Genomic DNA, 20,745 nt, shown 5'->3' with positions numbered 1-20,745 from the left:
CCACTTAATTACGAGGAAAGTAGCACCGATATTTAGCAGCACCCACTTGTAGACAACCATTGATCGTCCATTGAGGATGCAAGATGGAACTAACTACGGATTGGCTGCCCATAATTGGTCTATATATTTTTAGAATGGACATATTTGTCTTGTGGGGCTACGCACTCTGGTAGAAAGCCAAACAAATACTTGTGGGGAGAGGCTCTTGTTAATTGATCATTAAACTAGTTAGATTTGTTCACCGATCACGTACGTCACCGGACAAATCAAGAAGAAGCACCCAACCTACCCACCTAGCTAGCTCATGAACAACATACTCTCTTCGTTTGGAATTACTTATCGCAAAAATGAATATATCTAAAACAAGATACATCCATTTCTGCGACAAATGATTCTAAACAGAGGGAGTATAGAGCAAAGTAGCTCATCGGCGGAGGCCTGTCTGGCCGGTCGGCGACCCAAGACGAAGAGACCCTGCAAGATATGACAGAGGGCGATGGCGGCAAGTGCCCGGCGACGTTCTCCAGGGGTCCTACTTCATGGCCAGGTTGATGGTCGTCATCGGCCTCATGGCCAGCGTCCTCGCCCTCCCCGGCCTTTTCCATTCCGGCCTTCGACGCCTGGGCCAGCCAAGCATCATCTCGCACATCCTGGTACGTTCGTATAGTATATATCTTGGCAGCTCCGATCCATCCATCGATCACCCTATTAGCACTTGATTTGTCGTGCTAATGGAGTAATGGATGCAGGCTGGCGTGGTGGTCGGCCCGACGGTGCTTGGCCGCGTGGTCAACCTCCGTCCGCTAGGCATGGAGGACGCCGGCATGGCGCTGGACGACGCCATCTACTTCCTCCGCGTCGTGTTCATGTTCTTCACCGGGCTGGAGATGGACTTGTGTTACATGCGGCGCTACTTGCGTGCCTCCCTCGTCCTCGCCTGCGGCGGCTCCGCGCTGTGCCTCCTGCTCGCTGCCGTCGGCGGGCTATTCTTCTATGGCCTTCTGCACCCATGGAAGGAGACCTTCTACCCAGAGGGCATCTACGCTTCCACCGCTCTCTTCATGCTCGTCCTCACCAGCACCGCCTCGCCCGTCCTCATCCACATCGTCACGGAGCTCAAGCTCACCGGCTCCGAGACCGGCCAGCTCGCCATGGGCACCGCCTTCGCCAATGACATAGTCAGCCTCACCGTCGTCAGTATCATGGACGTCGACTGGACCACCTATGACAAGGATGGCAAGGCCAAGCCACCGCCTGGCGGCCTTCAAGTGCAGCCGATCGCAAAGCCGATCATCTTCCTCTTCCTGTCGCTCAACATCTGGATCGCCATTCGTTTGGTGGTGTGGCTGGTCAGGCTGCTCAACAGGGCTAAGAAGGGGCGGCAATACATCAGGAGGTCCAAGCAATCATACAAGCATGACACCGAGATTTATTATCAAGGTTCACCATCATGGCTACATCCCCGGGGCCTGATTACGGGCGCTCCTCCCTGTGACACCGTCACAATACCGCACCTTGGCCGCCCGGGCACCGGCACACGCCGCCGGCTTCCTCGCATGCCTGTGCTATTATGTTGGCATAGGTTACATCATGTGTCTACCCCCGATATATATGAGTGGCCTAAGATACAGGTGTCCTATTAGAACACAACTCCTACCCTATATGCACAGTCTAAAACCAAGTCCAATTGTAACCTATCTTGTACAATAATATTCGACACAACTCTAACAAACTCCACTTTGGCGAATATTCTCCACCATCTTGAATTCATCCATGCGTCGAACCTCCATGTACATTGGACTTGAGATACGCCATGGATACCTCTGCTACTTCCAGACTCCATGTGACTCCACCTGCAACTGTAGTCCCTTCTCGTCTTCTTCACAGTCAACGCTCGAGCAAAAATTAAGTTCCTCATTACTCTACTTTGTGCTCCCAATTTCCGGAGAATCCGTTCAACGTCATTACACACCGAACATTGTCTGCGTGAAAATGAACAACTCACATATTAGACGCCACTTATAAGAGTTATCTGAACTCAACATCACTGCTCTTTCTTGACCGCATGTCTGAAACTTGAAAGAATTTCACCGTCGCCCTGTGTCACCCTGAGTCAAATTCACAGTTGTCTCATCCTTTTTTTCCCGGATAGTCTCTGACATGTCCCACAGCTATAGCACTCAACCTCCTTCTGTACTTATCACCCGCACTTTGCATGTGCACCGAACACCACAAAATATACGGCCATGTACTCTCTCAGCTTTTGACAATTCCAAACTCTCTGTCACTTTCTCAGATTCTCCATGGTCAACTCCTGTCCATCTTCCGGTACCGATAGACTCAGTCACCAACTTGAATCTGGTACTCGTCAACACTGCTTCAGCACCCTTTGCACAATTTTGTCTGACTACATGTCTACTATTAGTGCCTTGGTCTGTCACTGTGTCCCGTGCTTACCGCACGCCTCGCCGCTATTACCGCGTCGAGCCTCTGCTATCCTGGTCGAGTCTCCCGGATAGCTAGCCCCCACTGCCTTAAACCCCACTGCAGAGAACCACCGATTATCACCGACCGATGCCGAGTATCACGTCTTCATCAGATCACTGGTACCCAGTCTGAACCACGTGTCTCTCACCTTCCCGCTGAAATAGGCTACAATTCTCCGGATCCTTACGTCGTAGCCCCTCCATCAGCACAGAGTGAAGTCGTCCATCAGACTCCAGCTCCACCTTCAACATGACTCCATGGTGGTTGTACGTGCCACCCTCCCGCGCTCTGTCGACTCCAAACTCTCATGTGCACCGTCTTGAATCAACCCCGCGCCATAGTCTGTCGAAGCCGCACAAGCCCTCAGGCCTGCACCACATGTTTTCACGCCCCAGAAGTCGGCCACCATCAGCATCACGCTCCTATGTCGTCGTCGCTGAAATCACCGTCATCTTCTGCTTTGACCAACATCCACGTCAGTCCATCAGACAATCCAGTCCGACCCAGCCGTGTATGTCCGACTGCAACCATGCTCCATCCTCCATCGTCTTCACCCGCACATCCGTGCATTGCTTGACGTTCTGTGCATGCATGATCTTATCATTACGCACTCCAGACTCCTCCAAGCCTTATACGCACGCCGCCATCCTTGAAACTTTGTCCCAGATTCCTTGACAACTCTAAGATTACTCATTGGTCTTGCAATGGTAAGAGTATCCAGTCAATGTGCAAATTCGACCACGCCCACGTCCGCTCCAGCTTGCTTCACACAGCCACACCATGCATATACATAGCATGCATAGTTTTCCGCATGTACACGTACCAGCATGCACCCACCACGCCCTTGCATTGCATGCCATCTTGTTTCCGAAACATCACAGAGCCATGTGCGTACGTCTCTCTACACCTCGTTCTTGGGGACATGCTCCAATTCCTTTTTCCACAACAAATCTCACGTGCCTCAATCCCAACCAGCAATACAGATCATCCATGCATAAGCCCTTCCCACGAGTAATTTGTCGTCTAGCGCCAGGACCTACCAACCTTTGCCGTCGCACATGCCCGCACAGGCCTGGAGCCCTCGACTGATCCGCGCGCATCCAGAGCCCTGCCGTACATGGGCCTCTAGCAGCCCACCAGCCCCGCTCCACGCGGAACCAATCCGAGTCGCCGCCGCTGCTACGTTGCCAGCGCCTACGACATCTGCTCCACCGAGCATAGCTGGCTCATGGTGCCGCCGCCAGGTCGCTCCTGACCAGATCAACCTGATCCGCTCTACCCCGACGTTGGCTGCACACGCGATACAGCACCGCTGTAGTCGCACGCGCCAGCCAGTCTCCACGCCCGTGACCTCTCTCGCTGAATTGCTGCTGCAAACCGATCTGACCTGCCGCTGCTTTCCGAGAGCTTCCAATCACGCCAAATCGTTCCGATCCCATTGTTCTCATGGCTTTTGTCCTTTTTTTCTTCCCGAGCCTTCGATGCTTTACTCCCCCAGATCGAACGCAGCACGAAACAAACTGATCTCGTATTCTCGCGATCACCTCTAGATGAACCTCTGCAACCTCTTCGAACCTTACTCATGATATCACTTGTTAGAATAAATCCGAGGCGCATTGTCGATCTACCAAGATTCAAGCAATCATACAAGCATGACACCGAGATTTATTATCGAGGTTCATCATCATGGCTACATCTTCAGGGCCTAACTACGGGCGCTCCTCCCCATGACACCGTCACAATACTGCACCCGGCCGCCCGGGCGCCGGCACACGCCGCCGGCTCCCCCGCGTGCCCGTGCTATTATGTTGGCATAGGTTACATCGTGTGTCTACCCCCGATATATATGAGAGGCCTAGGATACAGGTGTCCTATTAGGACACAACTCCTACCCTGTATACACACAGTCCAAAACCAAGTCCAATTATAACCTACCTTGTACAATAATATTCGACACAACTCTGACAGGTGGTGTGGCTAGTCAGGCTGCTCAACAGGGCCAAGAAGGGGCGGCAATACATCAGTATGTCCGTGCTATGCGTCATGCTCCTCTTCATGGTCAACACTGCGCAGCGCCTCTACCTATTCGGCTACAGCCCCTCCATGACCGCCTTCCTCATCGGTCTCGCCACGCCGCGGGAAGGCCCTACGGCGCGCAGCCTCGTCTGATCACCTCACGTACCCCGTACACCAGATTATCATGCGAAAATGTTATACGGAACCATGGTTCAGCCGAATCTATGCTCGACACCATTGATCTCTGAACACTTTTCATAAGGATCCGTGTATGATTGATTAAAAAATGCATGATGGGAGCTGTTTGCATGTTAAACAATGCATGACGCGGATCCACATGTAGCAGGATGTTGAATCGTACGGCGTCGACCATAGGTTCGGCTGAACCATGGTCCAGAATCACGCCTCTCGATTATCATGCCCCTCTGCTTTGGGGTCACCGGCGCCAAGCTCGACTTCGCCAAGATCAGCCGCTTCACCGCCACCCAACTCATTCTCGTCGTCGCCTTCACCACACTGCTCGGCACCACCGGGAGGGTGGCCGGCACGGTGGCAGCGGGGCGGATGATCGGCGTCCATGCGCGGGAGACGCTCGTGCTCGGCTTACTGCTCAACGTCAAAGGCTACGTGGACATCCTCGCGATCAACCTTAGCGACAAGGCCGGGATTTGGGGCGACGAGGCGCAGAGTGTGCTTCTCGTGTCCTCCATCGTCAACACCTTAATGGCCGGGCCAGCGTCCGCCGCCATCGTCCGCCAGCAGCGCCGCGCCTTCCAGTACTGCTCGCACTGCCTCCAAGACCTCAAGTTGGACCAGGAGCTTCGGGTCCTCTTGTGCGTCCACGGCGCCGGGAGCGTCCATGCCATGCTCACGCTGGCCGAGATCTCCAAGGGCAACACGCCGGTGGTCATATACCTCCTTCACCTCATCGAGCTCATGACCGCGCGCAAGTACGCCATCACACATTTCTACCACCCCAAGGGCGGCGCCGATGACGACAACGGCCGGTGGAGCCACACCCGGAAGATCGACCAGGTGGTCGCCGCGGTCGACCGCTTCACAAACGATACCATTGTCGCAGTGCGTCAGATGACGGCCATCTCCAGCCTTGTCTCCATGGACGCCAACGTGTGCAATGGCGTCGAGGACACACGCGCGTCCCTGGTCATCGTGCTGTTCCACAAGGAGCAGCGCTACGACAGGCGGATGGTGTGCCGCCGCGAGGGCCGGCGGGAGCTCAACCAAAGGATCCTGCAGAGAGCGTCGTGCACCATCGGGATCCTCGTCGAGCGCCGCCTCGGTACCATTACCATAGCGGAGAGGCAGTCAACGGCCGAGGGCATTCGGAGCGGGGCGGTAGACCCCAAAGCCGAAGACTCAGCCCAGCGCACAACGTGGTGGCTCTGTTCCTCGGCGGACCAGACGACCGGGAGGCTGTGGCGTACGCGACGCGGCTGGCGGCCCACCCGTCGGTGAGCGTGACGGTGTCGAGGTTCCTTCCAGGAGCGAGCATGGACGCCACCACCGAGGTGCGATCGACGATGTCGACATGCACCGACGACTCGGGCGACGATGATGACCACATCACGGTGATGGTGGTGGGCGAGGCGGACGAGGAAGGCATGGCGGACGAGTTCATGGCGGAGTTTTACGTGAGGTTCGTGGAGCCTGGGCATGTCTCTTACACGGAGAGGCACGTGAGAAACGGGGTGGGGATGGTGGAATCGCTGTGGTCCATGGTCGGGATGTACTCGTTGTTCATGGTGGGCAAGGGTGGCGGTGGCGGCGGCACGGCGGCGGAGATGACGAAAGGCATGGGAGGCTTAAACGAGGAATGCCCGGAGCTGGGGCCTATCGGCGACTTCCTGTCGTCGGACGACTTGCTCGGCTATGGCGCCTCCGTGCTAGTGCTCCGGCGCCACAACGTGCGAAAGAAGACGAGAGGAACGACCCAATGATCGTCACGCTAGCGGTGTCCAACCAGGAACGACGTCATGACATTAGAATCAGAGAATGGAATATACGGCAATACTAGTACTGTAGAGTAAATTGTACATTGTATTCGTGGACAATATAGATAGAAAATTAACTGATTGTTGTTATTTACTCTCTTCCAAGGAACACTGTATGCAACTCATCGTATTGGTGCAATTAGGGCATCTCCACCACACACACTCTAAACGCCCACGTACGTTCACGCGTAGCTGTTTGGATGTAGTTTGCCATTCCACTTTCATAGGTTCGTAGGCTGGGACAGAAGATCAGGGGGACTTTGTAGGCGTCCAGCCATACCGGACCCACACAAAAATCTCTCCCACGCTCGCCCCCTCTCCCGCGCAAAGTGATTGCCGCGCATTCATGTCGATCTAGAACGCTAGTGTCGTATTCATGGCCAAGCCAGAGCATACGCGGCCTCAAACTGGAGCCAACATTGCAGCGGCGTGCTGCCCGCCTGCGCCGCATCCCGATCTCCGTGCATGTTCAATGTCGAAGCGGTGTGACTGGACGAGACGTCGGCTACCTGCCGCATTCCACCGGTTGCCCGCCCGTCCGCCTACCGGCATTAAACAGGCGTGGCATCAAGAAACCCGCTCTTGCGCTCGCATTGACACAACTTGCCGCTTGGCCTTGCTCACACCTGTAATTTAAAGGTGGCCTCGCCCGGCACCATTCACACCACAAACAAGTCAGCTTCCAATCCTCCTCCTTGCACCACCTTCGCAAAGACCGAAAGCTCTAGGGCAATGTGAAAGAGCTACTCGACGAAGCAGAAGCACGAGGTGACCGGCCTTGCGGCCGATTGGCTAGGCCATCATGCGCAACGAAGAGGCGGGCTTGCCGACCAGCTCGTCGGAGGTGAGAGACGATGACCCGGTGATGGAGGAAGCCTACGATGACGAGCCGAAGGCACATGCGCACTTCAATGCTGTTATGGCAAAGGAGCAAACCGTGTTGGCGTTCCAGCAAGCGCAGGAGGAGCAGCGGTACAACCTCGCCCTCTTCGCACATCACCGTCTAGCGAAGGGCCAAATCTACATCGAGTTCGCGAGAGGTCATGGTCATGGACAACCCAAACTTCGTCGAGGAGCAGCGAGAATTCTACGAGGTGTGCGCAGCACCCGCGTGGCGGTCCAAGACGAGAATGCATGCAACTGCACGCCATTGGCGTTGCTGCGGTGATGAGGCCGGTCCGTCCACGTCCATCGTCAACCTCACCTCCTTCATCGGTGACGGCTAGGTCGCGAACTTTAACGAGGAGTAGCGCATGGGAGACGGCAACGCCTCGTGTTCATATCCTACTCTTCCTTGTCGATGACCGAACCTTTACTTCGCGGGATTCACGGCCTTCGAACATGGACACGGAAGGGAACAACAAGGACTTGGAGGATGGGCGTCAGCAAAGATTTAAACTATGTTAGGGTCCGGATACTTTTGTTTAATGAAATATGTCTATAATGTAATGAATGTGGTCCGGTTTAAATGAAAATTATTCGATTTGCATGAAATTCATACGATTTATTCATATCCAGTTTAAAAGGTATACCGCAGACATATCACTGTAATGATTGGATGGCCGGTTCTCATATCATTGTATGGGGACTCATCTGCGGACAAATACAATGTTTGTTTCGGGGACCCGCGTTGGAGATGCCTTTAGATTCTTCCATGGCACTTGCTGCATTATCCAATGACTCTGAGTCGTTCTGCTTATGGCCGCCTCGTTGCAAAATTAAGAGGCTTATGTTGCATCGGGAGTTTATTCCATCTAAGCTTGGAAGAGAGCAAAATAGCTTCCTAGAGAGCAAATATCCCATCTCTTTGAGGCGTCAGAAAGAGATGGGGACGCATAGGCTCAAAATTGAGGAGGAGCATCGGGCGACAAATGAACAGATAGCCGAGGAGAACGGTTCATCATGCTAGATCGAACGCCATGGATCTAGTGGCGTGAGCATTTCGGGAGGAGACACGAATGGCAATCATACGTTCCAGTGCTGCCGGAGCAAGGGAAGGTGCACGTGGCAGAGGAGGGCACGGTGCACCCGCTGAAGTGAAACGGGATGACGCACACACCGACAACATGTGATTTGTACATGTTATCATTAAATGTTACTCCCTCTCTTAGTGATTTAAATGCTCTTATATTTCTTTACGGAAAAAATATTTTTCTTGCATCTTGTTAATCATTATGTATGTTGGCATCTGCAGGAGCGTGTAGGAAGCGGAGGCAATAGAGCTCCTGACTGGCTGACAGAGCTCGCGGTAATATATGAAGGTCCATTCATGATAAAAACCAACTGGGCAAGCCTGTCGAGATCAAAGAAATGGCGGAAAATTTCTCTTCCTGGTACGTCAGGGCTATCAGAAGGGATTGCAGGACTCGGCTCGTCTGACATACGGCTCACACACTGACATGTGGCCCAGACACACACGTCAGCGGCCCAACGGCAGGGGGGGGGGGGGGGCATACGTCAGGGGATCCGGCTCCGCGATTGCAATAGGCTAGTAGTGTCAAAAACGTTCTTATATTTTGGGACGGAGGGAGTAGAACTGTTGGGGTCAGATCATGTTGGAAAAAGTCCCAGCCCAGCTCCACCAGGATGGCATGGTGTTGAGTTTGTAATGAGTGCTTTTACACCTAAAAAGGTTACGTACATATATGATTGCTTTTAAAATGGTGTGATAGAAAGTTTGATTTTGGAGGCAGTTAAAGTGTTTGGTAAGGAAAAATAAAATGAAAGCTGAGATATGGCGACTCTGAGTTTGCACGTCGCCTGACCAACCTCCAAATGCATATGCATAAGTTTGCACGTCGCCGGACCAACCTCCAAATGCATATGCATATGCATCTGGAGCACGCTCTCTATGCGATATGCCAGGCTGTAGATATCTTGACTTTACACACTCCATATGCAATACGACGACTACAGATATGTCACTCTGCTGGAGTTGCGCTCCATATGCAATATGATCTGCAAATATGACGACGTGCTCATATGCCGACTACATACATGGCGGTCTACTAGAGTTGATGTAAGGCTGGCTTCCAGAGTGACGACATAAAGCTCGCTGGCTGGATCATGGCGCAGGAATACCAGGCTGGCTTCCACGAGGAAGGCAAGGCGAGAGAGACAGCGGCCAAAGGAATACTAGCATAGATTTAAGTGGGAAAACTAAGCTGTCTAAAACATTCAGTGCAGGTCCTCAGCTACCGTCATCTGAAAATGAACCTTATGAGGAATGGACTGCCCTCAAATCATCATCCACATCAAAGGAATTATTAAGGCCAAGAATAGCGTAAGATTCAAGTGACCCAAAGTTGCAGCATACACGCCCAGATTACTTGCGACACTAAAATTTTATCACAGTGGACATATCAAAGTGTAGTACTCTCTCCGTCCGAAAAAGCTTGTCCCTCAAATGGATGTATCTATCATGAAGTTAGTGCCAGATACATTCATTTAAGCTTGTCCCTCAAATGGATGTATCTAGCATGAAGTTAGTGTCAGACACATTCATTTAAAGAACAAGGTTGGGACAAGCTTTTTTAAACGGAAGGAATAAATCAAATCATTTCCATGGAGCAAAAGCTCACAAGTGTAGCTCAGATCAGTATTATGGTACCAAAACAGCAATCGAGGGTCGGCATGTGTGTGGATAGAATAGTTTGAAGATTGCTTAGTATCAAGAAGACCCTTGCTTTGATGCTCAAGCTTGATGTGAAAAAGGCTTTTGATAAAGTCTCGTGGGAATTCCTCCTAGCAGTACTGTTAACCAAAAGGTTTGACAGGAGATGGAGAGATTGGATTGTTGTGCTGCTAGCCTCGTCGTTGATTAGGATCCTGGTAAACGGTGAGCTCTCTGAAAAGATTAATCACCAGCGAGGGCTCTGTGACGTCCTGAGACTGATGTGCCAGGTGTCGTCCAGTTATTTGCTGTCGTTGTCATGTTATTTGCTTGTGTGTTGCATCTTGTTATGTCATCATGTGCATTGCATCATCACGTTTTTAAAACTTGCATTCGTCCGGGTTCTCCGAGTTCTCTTTGTTGTCCGTTCTGAGCCCAACCACACTTGCACGCGCCCGCGGCATGTCCGAAATAGTATTTTATAAATGGCCGGAAAATGTTCTCGGAATGAGATGAGTGTTGACGTGTGGTCTTATTGTAGTGTAGATAGACCGTCTGTCAAGTTTTCATCGCATTCGGAGTTCGTTTGATAGCCCAACCGTTAAACTATAGCGACAATATAGTCGGTCTAACGTCGGACGTTTTCGGTCTCCGGAAACAGTCGCCGGGTCTCTCTCTTCCTTTCCCTCAGCTCGAGACCGTCTGCACAGCTCACTACCTACTGTCAGGCCCTAACTAACCTCTCTCGTTAGCCCGCGGCCCACCCCTCGCGCGTCCGAAAATTGTCCCGGACCCGACCCGAGCAGTCGTCACCCTCATGTCCCGATCATCCCCAAACATCTACAAAACATCTCCTTTTTCCTATTTGGTCTTCCTATCTTTTATTTCTCGACCGTCCGATTAAAATCGGAGGAACCAAATACCCCTAACCAAAAATTCTCGTTGCTATATAAATAAGTCCAACCCTAGCCTCCTGTTCCCCTCCTTGCGCCGCCACCCACTCCCTCGGGATCCTTCCCCGACCAGGTTCCTCTTTCATCGCGATCTTGCCCGATCCAATCCATCCAGCCACCTCAACCTCCTCCTTCGTGCCCCGTGTGCCGCGAAAGCCGAGACTCCAGCCTCCTCTCGTGCCCGAGGGGCTCCCCGAGCACCTCGTCCCCGCCGTCGCTAGTCGCCGGAACCAGCAGGCTGTCCTCGCCACCCCTACTCCCTTCCTTTCTCTTTTCTTCGGTGAAGCTCTCAGCTCTCCCTCTCCCTCTCTGTGAACCAGGAACGCAACACCGAATCCTCCCCATGGCGCTGTCGCACGGGTCTAGGCGTCCCCCACCTCTGCGTCGCCGGAGTCGCCAAGTTCCTGGTGCCGTCGCCGCAACCTGCGTCAGCCCCCCCATGAACGCCGTGGAGTTTTCCTCCGCTCCGGAGCTCCTTCCTCGACGCCGAGCTCGCCAAGCCCCGCCACCAGGGACCTCCTCTGCGCCCCGTTGACCCCCGCCTGGACTCCCCTCTGCCGGCTTTCAACGCCGTCCAGCCTCACCCTGCCGAATCCGCGTCGTCCGTCTCCCTCCGCCTCGCCAAGTCCCACGCTGCCGCTGCTCTTCTTCCTGTCGAGAAGACGAGGATGGCGCCGCCTCTGTCGCGAGGGAGACGAGCGCCTCGCCCGCATCCGTTGACCGCATCGCTCCCCTGCTTCGCTCGCACGGGCCGGCCTCGCCTGCCGTAGATCCAGCCCATCTCCAGACCGCCTGCCTCCTGCGTGCCTGGGCCACATTTGGCGCCAAGGCCCAGCGCACCAGTCGGCCACTACTCCATCCAGCTGGGCTGAGGCCCATGGTGAGAGACCCCCAGCCCCTCCTGTGCTCTGTTGGGCCAACCAGATCCGACCCGAGCTGTATTTTTTTTCCGCAAAACGTTTTAGCTAATTTCCTGAGTACTACCCGTTTTGCAGAATAGTCCCTAGAGTTCATGCATTTAATAACTCACAAATGGTGCATCTAATTAAAATATTTTATATATGAAAATTGCTTAGAATTTTGTGTAGTTTCATAATATGTCATTTTCATCCATGTTTAAAATGCTTAAAATGATGTTTGTTTAAATTTGCTTAAATAACTTGCTAAAATGATTTAATTCATAACTAAATAACTGTAACTCAGAATTTAATAATCTTTATATGTAAATGGGGTAGAATTTTGCATAGTTTAACATGGTGGCATCACTTTGCATGTTTAACAATTATAAAATATGGTTTAGGGCAGAACAGTACCGAACCTAATATATGCATATGTGGATTACCGGAATTGTTGTTCGTTGCTTCCGGCCTCATTTAACCTTGACTAGATAGGTAGTTTTACTTTGCTTCACCCTCTTGCCATGTTTAACAACATTTAGTATTGTTGGGTACATAAACGAGATCGAACTAAATACATCATGTGGTGTTTTGTCAATATGTATCCCGATGCATATTGAGCTCCATTTAACTTGTACTATTATTTGTGCATGTTGCCATGCCATGCCTCATTAAACCAGACATGCATCATACTTGGTTGTGCATCATGTCATGTTGATGTGTTGTTTGTTTACTATGATTGTTTGCTTCTTTCCGGTGTTGCTTCTTCGGGTTGGATCCGGTAACGTCGTGTTGTGAGGATTCGTTCGACAACGTCCATTTGTCTTCTTCATGGACTCGTTCTTCTTCCTTGCGGGATTTCAGGCAAGATGATCATACCCTCAAAATCACTACCATCTTTGCTTTGCTAGTTGCTCGCTCTTTTGCTATGCCTATGCTGCGATACCTACCACTTGCTTATCATGCCTCCCATATTGTTGAACCAAGCCTCTAACCCACCTTGTCCTAGCAAACCGTTGTTTGACTATGTTACCGCTTTGCTCAACCCCTCTTATAGCGTTGTTAGTTGCAGGTGAAGATTGAAGATTGTTCCTTGTTGGAACATGTTTAATTGTTGGGATATCACAATATATCTTATTTAATTAATGCATCTAAATACTTGGTAAAGGGTGGAAGGCTCGACCTTATGCCGGGTGTTTTGTTCCACTCTTGCCGCCCTAGTTTCCGTCATATCGGTGTTATGTTCCCGAATTTTGCGTTCCTTACGCGGTTGAGTTATAATGGGAACCCCTTGACAGTTCGCCTTGAATAAAACTCCTCCAGCATGGCCCAACATTGGTTTTACCATTTGCCACCTAGCCTCTTTTTCCATTGGATTAGGCCAGCCCAAGGGTCATCTTATTTTAACCCCCCCCCCCCCGGGCCAGTGCTTCTCTAAGTGTTGGTCCAACCCAGAGCACCGTGCAGGGCCATCCCTTGGCAACTTGGGTTACGTCGGCTCCTGTACGCTTAGCTTATCCGGTGTGCCCTGAGAACAAGATATGTGCAGCTCCTATCGGGATTGTCGGCACAGTGGGTGGTCTTGCTGGACTTGTTTTACCATTGTCAAGGATGTCTTGAAGAACCGGGATACCGAGTCTGATCGGAACGTCTCGGGAGGAGGTCTATTCCTTCGTTGACCATGAGAGCTTGTCATGGGCTAAGTTGGGACACCCCTGCAGGGTTATGAACTTTCGAAAGCCGTGCCCACGGTTATGGGCAGATGGGAATTTGTTAATGTCTGATTGTAGAAAACCTGAAGTTAACCTTAATTAAAATGCATCAACCGCATGTGTAACCATGATGGTCTCTTTCCGGCGGAGTCCGGAAAGTGAACACGGTTGTTGGAGTTATGCTTGACGTAGGTTGTTTTAGGATCACTTCTTGATCATAATTTTTTAACGACCGTGCCTTGCCTTCTCTTCTCGCTCTCATTTGCGTATGTTTAGCCACCATATATGCTAGTCGCTTGCTACAGCTCCACCTCATAACTTTACCTTACCCATAAGCTTAAATAGTCTTGATCGCGAGGGTGTGAGATTGCTGAGTCCCCGTGGCTCACAGATACTTCCAAAACCAGCTTGCAGGTGCCCTTGAGTTCGTGCAGACGACGCAACCAAGCTCAAGGAGGAGCTCGATGAAGATCTTGTCCTTTGTGTTGTTTCGTTCTAGTTGATCAGTAGTGGAGCCCAGTTGGGGTCGATCGGGGACCGTGTCGCATTTGGGGTTCTTCTTTTATTTTGGCTCCATAGTCGGGCCCTGATTGCATTTAGATGTTGTAATGCTTTATTCATGTATTGTGTGAAGTGGCGATTGTAAGCTAACTATGTATCTCTTTCCCTTATGTATTACATGGGTTGTGTGAAGATTACCTCACTTGCGACATTGCTTTCAATGCGGTTATGCCTTTAAGTCGTGCTTCGACACGTGGGAGATATAGCCGCATCGAGGGCGTTACAAGTTGGTATCAGAGCCTTCCCCGACCTTAGGAGCCCCCACTGCTTGATCGTTATTAGCAGCCGTTGTTAAGTCTAGAAAAATGTTTTGAGTCCTTTAGGATTATATATATCGAAGAGTTAGGAATTCTTTTTACTTCCCAGTCTCCTCATCGCTCTGGTAAGGCTTCCTGACGTAGAGTTTTGACTCTTCTCTTCTCAAATTTCACTAAAAAAAATTAGGATCACGCGGGTATCTTGAAATCGTTTCGATGGTTTTGTGACGAGAACATTGTCTTGGTGCCTCCTGTCAGGGGTTTTGTGGAAGTGTCCCGGGGAGTTGAGCTCCGAGGTGTTGTCGTCACAATTTTATCGTTGCAGTTCTGGAATACCTGAGTTTAGTACGCCAACATCGAAAATCTCTTTTATGCAGTTCGTTGGTGAGATAACCTCGACGCCACCCAGTACTGGGGCGGGAGTTCGGGAGTATTGTCGTAACTCGTATAACGGATGCTTTTCGAAGGTTGAGGTAGACGATTTCCGAAGGTTTCTTGGTTATGTGTTGAAGGATGGATACAGCTGGATGTAGGATTTGCTAGATTTGGGTGAGATATTACGCTTCCCCTGTATCCCCAACACCTGATTGCATAACCGGAAAGGTTCGGGAGTTTCATAGGTGGGAATTCAAGTAGCTCTTAGGATATCTTTCCGACAGATGTATGATTTGCAATTGGGGTTCGACGTCTAGTGGTCTGCCTATTCACGGTTGGTTTTACAGTGGTCTCGTTGTGTCTTAAAGAGTCCTTGGCTATGCCGACTAGGGGACGCTTCGTATGTCATGTGCACTGCCTTGTACATGATGATGTTGTACGATCGAGCCCGTGTAGGCCCCACCACGAAAACTTCGGACGAAATCTCTATCATATGTTTGCTCCGGCTTATTTTGCAAGCCAATCCTTTGTTTTATTTTGAGTTGTGGTAGTCGAGTTGCTTCGAAGTCAATTGTTGATTCCATACCTTCTCTAAATGGTGTTCTCATATTTCTATGTGAATACTAATCCTTCTCGATCATCGAGTTTGTCATGTCAATCTTTTTCACCGGTGTGCTTCTCGTCAGGTGGATCCGATCATCTCTACATACGCAAGATCAAGTATCAATTTCTTCTGAACGGTGTTTGTGTCATCCGTCTTCAAGTTGCCTTTGTTTTTCCCGCCCACCCACCCTTTTTCCTCAAAGACTCGGTTTTCTTAATCAAGCATACTTTTATTCTTGTGAAGTCTTCCTCTTCCTTTTTCATCAATATTATTATCCGGTGATTCTAATGAAGAGTCTAACGGAGTTTCAAGTTCATCATTTTTCGTGTGTTTTTTTCTTCTTATCCGGTGGTTTCAAGTCAAGCTTTGTTGATCTTACCCTTTCCTCATTTCAATGCCTTCTCATACCGGTACACCTCATAATAATTCGCTTCTCACTATTCATTTGTTCCGGCGTGCTCAAGCTTTCTCAAAAGGCTCGTCTTGTCATTTGAGATCCGTCCAACCTATTTCGGGGTTGTTATCTCATTCTAGCAATTCATTTCAACCGGTGCATCTTCTCTTTTAAATCGTTCAACGGTGTATCTTTTGAGTGGGCCCTAACCCACAGGTCTTTCTCTAGGATCTTACCTGACTCTTCTTATTTTACCAGAGTTTTTCCTCAAATCTTCTAAAGATTGTCGCAAGAATGAATTATCATTAGTCAGATGTGTTTCTCCAAGATCTTTCAAATTATTTTCATCATTGGCTCAACTTTTCCATTTTCATTCCGGAGTGCCTCAACAATTGGTGTTCTGGTCGTCATTCTCAGATATTGAAGACCGAAGAAGAGTTTCTCTTTAATCTTGCTCCATTCTCTTCAAGATTAATGGTGCTAGCTTCATACCATCCTCTCATAATTGTTTGATTGTGAGAATTTTTTTCACCCATCTGGAGCAATTCAAGATTCTTTTCAGTTTGATTATCCGGAGCTCATCATCTAAGATTTATTCATTCCAACTTTCAGCTTTCATACTCTAAATCATACTGGTGTCTAAATCAAGGATTCTCTAATCAGCTCGTAATCTCTTCGTTCTCATAGATCTAAATTCTCTCAAGCATCTTCGTTTAATTGCTAATTCTTTCCGGTGTTTCTTCATCTTGTAATCATTCTTTTTCAATTCTTACCGATGGTTCATTCAAAAATTTCTTGTCCTTCGTTATCATATCAATTTATTCGTTGTTCCAATCCTACCGATGGTTCGTTGAAGACTTTATCAAGTTATCGATATCTTTTTTAATCTTTTCCACGAGAATAAGTAGTGTGCCAAATCCATTGTTTGCCATCAATTAAATTGGTGAAGGATAAGTATAATGTAATTCTTATTCTTGTTTCATCGAGTTTACTCAATTTCTTTTTCCGGAGTGGTTCATCGTATCACATTCTCAGTTCGAGATGCGTTATCTTTTCTTTTCCGGAGTTTCAAGCTCTAATTATCACGGAGATCCATCTAAATCATTACAAGGTTTCACCTTGTGTTCCCAACTTCTCTTTATCTTCGTAATTCTTTTGTTTACCGGAGTTCTTCACGAAGGTTCTACATGATGGTTCATCAAGGATTTATATTCTTTCTCGAAGTGTTCATCGAGATTCTTTTCTAAGGAGCTCAAATATTCTTCATCTTGCATCCGGAGTGCAATTCTTTCTACCTTATCATTGGAGGTGGTATTATGTCATTCTTGATAACTTAAGTTCATGATTCACATGTTATTAAGAATGAGGTATTTTAAATCCACCAACCAACTAGTTGGAGCTATCTTGTGTCATGTTTCACCTAAAGCCTTCCCTAAGGATCGTTGCTATTTATGGTTCTCATAAATGCTCCATGTTCTTCATTTATCCTCCCGGTGAGATAGCTTCTTGTCTCCTTGTTCTTATCAATCCAATTCTTTTTCCCGTGAATGGCAGGTTGTCACCTCATAATTTTAAGATGTATTCTATAAGTCCATATCAAGTTTATCCTTTTCGTTGTTGATAACCCAACAACTTCGTTCTAGCTTTTGGTGTAAGCGTGCTCTCTCAAGACCTTGTTTTTCTCCCCCGTTCATTCAGTTCCATTCTCTCACTTCTTCTGGAGGCATTGTGATGTTACCCTCTTCAAACCTTCTTCTTGTTCTTGTCAGGATCATGTTCTTTTCGTGTTATCCATTTTACCGGAGTGTCGTGCCCTCTTTTCAAGTTCTTTCATCTTATCAAGTTTTGCGTCCCTTCTCAGACGGAGTGCTGTCCAAATTATATCATTCTTAATCCTTCTCTATCTTGACTTAACCGGAGTGGTTTCAATATATATCTTGCCCTCCAACCTCAAGGTTTATCGCAATGTTCTTTGTCCCTCTTTTCTAACGGAGTGTTTTCGACCTTGTTCACCTTCGTTGTATTCTTTTCTCGAATTTGTTCAACCTCTCAAGGTTCTTTGGTTTCACTCGTTTATCAAAGAAGCAACTTAGTTTTACCCCTTCTCTGTCTCTTCCGTTTTCTCTCCGGTGCCATTCTAGATCTCGGGACGAGATCCTCTTGTAGTGGTGGAGTGTTGTGACGCCCCGAGACTGATGTGCCAGGTGTCGTCCAGTTATTCGTCGTCGTTGCCATGTCATTTGCTTGCGTGTTGCATCTTGTTATGTCATCATGTGCATTGCATCATCACGTTTTCAAAACTTGCATTCGTCCGGGTTCTCCGAGTTCTCTCTGTTGTTCGTTCTGAGCCCAACCACACTTGCACGCGCCCGCGGCATGTCCGAAATAGTATTCTATAAGTGGCCGGAAAATGTTCTCGAAATGGGATGAGAGTTGACGTGTGGTCTTATTATAGTGTAGATAGACCGTCTGTCAAGTTTTCATCGCATTCGGAGTTCGTTTGATAGCCCAACCGTTAAACTATAGCGACAATATAGTCGGTCTAACATCGGACGTTTTCGGTCTCCGGAAACAGTCGCCGGGTCTCTCTCTTCCTTTCTCTCAGCTCGAGACCGTCTACACAGCTCACTACCTAATGTCAGGCCCTACCTAACCTCTCTCGTCAGCCCGCGGCCCACCCCTCGCGCGTCCGAAAATTGTCCCGGACCCGACCCGAGCAGTCGTCACCGTCGTATCCGGATCATCCCCAAACATCTACAAAACATCTCCTTTTTCCTATTTGGTCTTCCTATCTTTTATTTCTCGACCGTCCGATTAAAATCGGAGGAACCAAATACCCCTAACCAAAAATTCTCGTTGCTATATAAATAAGTCCAACCCTAGCCTCCTGTTCCCCTCCTTGCGCCGCCACCCACTCCCTCGGGATCCTTCCGCGACCAGGTTCCTCTTTCCTCGGGATCTTGCCCGATCCAATCCAACCAGCCACCTCGACCTCCTCCTTCGTGCACCCGTGTGCCGCGAACGCCGAGACTCCAGCCTCCTCTCGTGCCCGAGGGGCTCCCCGAGCACCTCGTCCCCGCCATCGCTAGTCGCCGAAACCAGCAGGCTGTCCTCGCCACTCCTGCTCCCTTCCTTTCTCTTTTCTTCGGTGAAGCTCTCAGCTCTCCCTCTCCCTCTCTGTGAACCAGGAACGCAACACCGAATCCTCCCCATGGCGCTGTCGCACGGGTCTAGGCGTCCCCCACCTCTGCGTCGCCGGAGTCGCCAAGTTCCTGGTGCCGTCGCCGCAACCTGCGTCAGCCCCGCCATGAACGCCATGGAGTTTTCCTCCGCTCCGGAGCTCCTTCCTCGACGCCGAGCTCGCCAAGCCCCGCCACCAGGAACCTCCTCTGCGCCCCGTTGACCCCCGCCTGGACTCCCCTCTGCCGGCCTTCAACGCCGTCCAGCCTCACCCCGCCGGATCCGCGTCGTCCGTCTCCCTCCGCCTCGCCAAGTCCCACGCTGCCGCTGCTCTTCTTCCTGTCGAGAAGACGAGGATGGCGCCGCCTCTGTCGCGAGGGAGACGAGCGCCTCGCCCGCATCCGTTGACCGCATCTCTCCCATGCTTCGCTCGCACGGGCCGGCCTCGCCTGCCGTAGATCCAGCCCATCTCCAGACCGCCTGCCTCCTGCATGCCTGGGCCGCATTTGGCGCCAAGGCCCAGCGCACCAGTCGGCCACTACTCCATCCAGCTGGGCTGAGGCCCATGGTGAGAGACCCCCAGCCCCTCCTGTGCTCTGTTGGGTCAACCAGATCCGGTCCAAGCTGTATTTTTTTTCCGCAAAACGTTTTAGCTAATTTCCTGAGTACTACCCGTTTTGCAGAATAGTCCCTAGAGTTCATGCATTTAATAACTCACAAATGGTGCATCGGATTAAAATGTTTTATATATGAAAGTTGCTTAGAATTTTGTGTAGTTTCATAATATGTCATTTTCATCCATGTTTAAAATGCTTAAAATGATGTTTGTTTAAATTTGCTTAAATAACTTGCTAAAATGATTTAATTCATAACTAAATAACCGTAACTCAGAATTTAATAATCTTTATATGTAAATGGGGTAGAATTTTGCATAGTTTAACATGGTGGCATCACTTTGCATGTTTAACAATTATAAAATATGGTTTAGGGCAGAACAGTACCGAACCTAATATATGCATATGTGGATTACCGGAATTGTTGTTCGTTACTTCCGGCCTCATTTAACCTTGACTAGATAGATAGTTTTACTTTGCTTCACCCTCTTGCCATGTTTAACAACATTTAATATTGTTGGGTACATAAACGAGATCGAACTAAATACGTCATGTGATGTTTTGTCAATATGTATCCCGATGCATATTGAGCTCCATTTAACTTGTACTATTATTTGTGCATGTTGCCATGCCATGCCTCATTAAACCGGACATGCATCATACTTGGTTGTGCATCATGTCATGTTGATGTGTTGTTTGTTTACTATGATTGTTTGCTTCTTTCCGGTGTTGCTTCTTCGGGTTGGATCCGGTAACGTCGTGTTGTGAGGATTCGTTCGACAACGTCCATTTGTCTTCTTCATGGACTCGTTCTTCGTTGCGAGATTTCAGGCAAGATGATCATACCCTCAAAATCACTACTATCTTTGCTTTGCTAGTTGCTCGCTCTTTTGCTATGCCTATGCTGCGATACCTACCACTTGCTTATCATGCCTCCCATATTGTTGAACCAAGCCTCTAACCCACCTTGTCCTAGCAAACCGTTGTTTGACTATGTTACCGCTTTGCTCAGCCCCTCTTATAGCGTTGTTAGTTGCAGGTGAAGATTGAAGATTGTTCCTTGTTGGAACA

At 49.5% G+C, this 20,745-nt stretch overlaps 1 pseudogene; it reads left to right on the top strand.

The window, feature by feature from the left end:
- Window positions 1-432: 432 nt before the first annotated feature.
- Window positions 433-6,470, top strand: LOC123040854 (cation/H(+) antiporter 2-like; annotated as a pseudogene).
- Window positions 6,471-20,745: the final 14,275 nt, after the last annotated feature.

The sequence above is a fragment of the Triticum aestivum genome, chromosome 1A (genome assembly GCF_018294505.1).
Source record: "Triticum aestivum cultivar Chinese Spring chromosome 1A, IWGSC CS RefSeq v2.1, whole genome shotgun sequence".
Taxonomy (NCBI): Eukaryota; Viridiplantae; Streptophyta; class Magnoliopsida; order Poales; family Poaceae; genus Triticum; species Triticum aestivum.
The sequence above is the reverse complement of the archived record's forward strand: the minus strand, read 5'-3'. Positions and strand labels throughout refer to the sequence as shown.